General features: G+C 36.9%; 1 non-coding gene across 1 annotated transcript; it reads left to right on the top strand.

Moving 5' to 3' along the window:
- The first annotated feature begins 2,644 nt into the window (after positions 1–2,644).
- On the top strand, positions 2,645–2,751 carry LOC111817439. Its single transcript, XR_002821639.1, has one exon. It is a non-coding gene; the product is annotated as a U6 spliceosomal RNA (small nuclear RNA).
- Positions 2,752–5,107: the final 2,356 nt, after the last annotated feature.

Here is a 5,107-nt window from a genome sequence, read left to right as displayed (position 1 = left end):
TATATTTATTTGCTTCTTTAATTTCATCCTCTGAGAAGCGTGTGTTCATCTCAGATGCCCATTTTGGACTGGCTCTTTAAATTTTTGGGCCCTAGTGTTTTTCAGTTCTTTATAAATTCTAGAGAGCAGTCCTTTGTCTGAGTACTTATTTGTCATGATTTTTTCCAAATTTGTGGGTTGTCTTTTCACTTTGTTAGTAAGTTCTTTGACGTGAAAAAAACTTCTCAATAAGAGCAGGCCCCAGTTGTTAATTCTTTCAAGTGTTTCCTGTGCAATTTGATTTTTGTTCATAAACTCTTTGCCCACCTCTATGTCTTCAAGAGTTCCTCCTACTTTCTCTTCTGGGAGATTTAGTGTTTCTGTTTTAATGTTTAGATCTTTAATCCATTTTGACTTTAATTTAGTGCATGGTGATAGACCTGGGTCAAGTTTGAATTTTTGGCATGTAGAGAGCCAGTTTTTCCAGCACCATTTGTTAAACAGGCTATCTTTCTTCTAGTGAGTATGTTTGGCCCCATTGTCAAAGATAAGGTGGCTCAGTGTGTTCATAGGGTATTGTAATCTCTTCCATTGATCCTTAGCTCTATTTTGTTGCCAGTACCATGCTGATTTTATCACAGTATCCTTGTAGTATAATTTCAAGTCAGGAATTGTAATATCTCCTGCCTTGTTTTTATTGCCCAGGGTTGCCTTTGCTAGTCTAGGTCTTTTCTGTTTCCAAATAAATTTTAGGAATGATTTCTCTAGGTCTGCGAGGTATGTCACTAGTTGTTTGATAGAGATTGCATTAAGTCTGTACAGCAATTTTGGGAGTATGACCATCTTCACAATGTTGCTTCCTCCTATCCAGGAGAATGGAATATCTTTCCATTTTTTGAAATCCTCTATGATCTCTTTTTTCAGAGCAATGTATTTTTCCTTGAAAAGCTCTTTGACTTCTTTAGTTAGATTAATTCCAAGGTATTTCATTTTCCTCGATGCTATTGTAAAAGGTATTGTTTCTATAATTTCCTAATCAGTGTGTTTGCTATCTGTGTAGAGGAATGCTATTGACTTTTGGGTACTGACTTTGTATCCTGCTATGCTACTGAATTTCTGTATTAATTCTAATAGCTTCTTGTACCCCCTGGTCTCTTTTTAGAGATTTTTTTTGCACATTGAACAATGAAAGTGTCCTGGGTTATGGCTAGCATTAGTATTTCTGCTTTTCTTATCTGTTAATGAGTTGCCATATGGTGTCAATCGGAGAAATTTCCCCATGAGTAATGCAGCAAGGCAAGGTGAGGGTAATGTTTGGAGGTGGATTGGGCAAGAGGTGTGTCTCAGGTGAAAGCTGTCGGGTCAGAAGGGGACGCCATCAGCTGCTGGTGGAGATGCAGTGAGCAGAGGGCATGTAGTGGGTCCATGGCTCCTTTCTGAGCTCTCTAGGCTGAGATCTGAGACCCATGGCTCACACTCTGTTTATTTGTCCTCTTTTCCTTGGGTGACTCAGCTTTGTGCTATTGTAACAAAACTCATGAAAATTAACTTGAAGGAGAAGAGTGGCTCCTTGGTGTGGCTCCTTGGACAGCTGCCCTCTACTTGGGGCCTGTTCAGGGGCAGAGCACTGTGGCAACAGTGTGTGGCTGAGGGCACTGTCCGTGAGAGGACAAAGAAATTAGAGTCCCACATTCCACCACCCCATGGCATCCCTCAGGGGATGAGGCTTTAAGGATAGCCCTGATCCTGAGATCTGCAGCATCCCTCCCTACCACCCACTTTCCTGCTGCACTGCAGAAGATCTCTTTTACCTGGGCATCTCTGCCCATACTGTTCCCTCTTTTCTTCATTGCTTCACTTTTGCCCCTTTGCAAAGTGAATTTCTATGGATCTCTTTCTTGTCTTTCTATTGTGTTCCATTGATTTATTTGTCTGTTCTCTCATCAATACCATACCATCTTGATTACCAAAATTAATGATGTCTTACAGTTCAGTAATATCAGTCCTCTGGCTTTTTTTATTTTCTAATATTGTCCTGGCTATTCCTCTCCTATTCCATATAAACTTTAGAATCATTTTGGCATTATCCACAAAGTAAATTGCTAGAAACTTTTGCCAATATTGAATCTTGCTATCCATGAGCAAGGAATAGCTCATAATTTAGTTCTTTATTTTTATCAAAGTTTTATGGTTTTCATCAAATAGATCTTGTACAGATTTTGTAAATTTATGTCTAGAAAATATTTCATTATTGATGTGCTAACATAAGTGATACATTTTTAAATTTATAATTCTACTTGTTAATTCCAGTATATAGGAAAATTATGGGGTATTTTTATTAGTCTTTTATTTTAAGTCTCTGCTGGAATATTTCTTGAGTTTCAATTAATTCTTTTGGATTTCCTCATGATGACCACACATCTGTGAAGATTTGCAGTTCTAATCTTTCTTCCCAAGTCATGTGCCTTCCATTTCCTTTTTCTGCCTTACTGAACTAGCAAGGACCTCCAACATGATGTTGAAAGCTATGGCGAGGGCTGGCCAAATAGCTCAGTTGATGAAAGCACCTGAAAGTAGCACAGGGTCCAGGGGCTCCATGCCCAGGCCCACCATGCTGGCCCCTCTCCCAGGACATACCGAAATGGTGATTGACACTGAGTGTGGTGTGCTCGCTTTGGCAGCACATATACTAAAATTGGAATGATGCAGAGAACATTAGCATGGCTCTTGTATAAGGATGACAAGCAAATTCATGAAGCATTCCATGTTTTTTAGGAACCAAAATGACCAGAATTCCACAAATGAGAATGGAATGAACCCATCAACTAAATGGAAAGTGAGAATTTAAGGATTAAACAATGAAGAGAGTACAAGGAGAAAAGCTAGGGAACGTGATAGGGGCAAAACCATATATTTATGTATACAAGATGGATAAGGCAATGGTTCTGAGAATCTCCATCAGGCTTTTGAAGCTAGCCATTAATTGGTAGGATTCTCACCCTGACTAACTATATATGCTGATACATGTGAACTAAGCAACTGCACTAGGATAGCAATGTGTAATACTAGGGCCATTCTTGGATTCTTGTCATTCTGGTCTTCTAAATGTGTACTGCTTCTAATGTCATATCAGTTACTGCTATCCTCTCTCTCAAGTAAATTTTTGTTTAAAAAAAGGTAATAAATGAAAACAAGAGACAAGAAAAAAATGTTATAGGACTGTCCTGTTACGATGTTGTACATGGTTAGATGTCTAAATTTACATGTAAGTATTTGTAATTGTTTATTTCTAATTTTTATTATTTTTTAATTTTTTCACATTCTGTAGGGATTTAAAATTTAGCATATCAATACTGATGGAAAATACATGTTCCAAGTTTTGTCTAAGATGTTTGATATTCAGACAGATAGTGAGGTTAAGCTCACCTGCCTGTGTTATAGGGTAATAATAATAAGCTTCTCTTCTGGAGGGTTAACAGCTTAAGTTTGCAGACCAAAATATTAGAGAAAAAGAAGGGCTACAAGGACAGCCAACATTTTGGCCCTAGCCTTTCAATTTCAGTGAGGACTCAGGATATAGGAGAACCTGTACTGTAACATCCTGTAACTCAGCGGTGTCCCAAATGTTCTGATCAAGGAGATTATGACGCCACAGAGGAAAGTGATTGATGATGTAGAGTGTGCCTAATGAGAGTTACATGCAGAGAAAACCTTCTCTTGGGCTTTCACAGAGGACAAATTTGTCAAGCAATGGCCATGACTCATCCACTTGGCTGACACTGACAAAGTATCTACAAACTGCGGTACAGGGTTTCAGGGTAAATCCTGAGGGAATTTGACTGACCTTATCAGATACAAAAGTTACATTTCTTGATATATAGGTCTTGCTTTATCTTGGTCTTAACCATCCAGCAGAAAAGTATGAAAATGAAGTATAAAAAGTAAAGCCATATTAATATGCTGAACTGTAAATGGCTTAAGTCAACAACTTCAGACATTGCCAGTCTTATGGAAAACCCACTACTATTATGAACTACTAGACTATATTGGGATATTTTGCTGAATTCATGCACCTACAGTATTTAAATGACAATGGAATGCCTTTCTCTGACAAAACTAACCAAAAAAACGGATCTCAATGAACAACCATTTTGTGTCAGTATACTCAATATAGTTAGCATAGATGTACAGCTCTGTTCTCTTAATTCAATGAATAGAGAAGTTTGTTCAAATTGTGTTTGAAGCAAGATATCATGTCTGCATCTTGTACAATGAATAACTACTAAGAAAAATATGCAATGTATTAATTATTGAAAATGTGCTAGTAATTGGTGATGATTTTCTCATTGCTTTTTGTATCTCAATTAAATTAGTTAAAAAATAGCATAGATATACAACTACTTTCTCTTAGTTCAATGAGAAGAAAGATTTGTACTAATAGTGTTTAGACAAGATATCATGTCAGCATCCTGTACTATGAATAATTACTACGAAGACAACATATGCAATGTATTAATTATTGTAACTGTCTTACTAACCTATTTTGAAACTGTCTCATTGCTATTTCTTTCTCAATAAAATTAATAACAATGTTAAAAATAGAAAAAATAAGGTTTATTTAGAAAAAGAGAAATAGAGAGACTGGGTGTGGTGGCCTCTGCCTGTAATCTCAGCATTTGGAAGGCTGTAAACAGGAGAATCACTATGAATTCGATCTAGTACTGAGACCCTGAACACCCTGTAGAGCCTTCCCTAAAATAACAAAATGATGGTGATGATGATGATGATGATGATGATGATGATGATGATGATGAAAAATATGGTGAGAAGGGACACAATTGGTTTCTCTCTGTTCTTTAAAGAAATATTTGAGGTTCTCACCTCTAAGTATGATACTGGCCAGCAGTTCTTTTGATATTCTTTATGAAAATGAAGATGTTTCCTTATATTCAGCTGAGAGTTTACTATGAATGGAATTTGATTTTGCTAAAAATTTTCTTCTGTATCTATCAGTATAATCATACAGTTTTTCTTCATAACCCTACTGATATGCTGAATCTTTCAATTGTTTTTGTGTATTGAACCAGGTAGCTTTACTCACCTGGGATAAATGTCTCATGGTTGTGGC

The sequence above is a fragment of the Octodon degus genome, unplaced genomic scaffold, assembly GCF_000260255.1.
Source record: "Octodon degus isolate 3935 unplaced genomic scaffold, OctDeg1.0 scaffold00057, whole genome shotgun sequence".
In the NCBI taxonomy this organism is placed as follows: Eukaryota; Metazoa; Chordata; class Mammalia; order Rodentia; family Octodontidae; genus Octodon; species Octodon degus.
The sequence above is the reverse complement of the archived record's forward strand: the minus strand, read 5'-3'. Positions and strand labels throughout refer to the sequence as shown.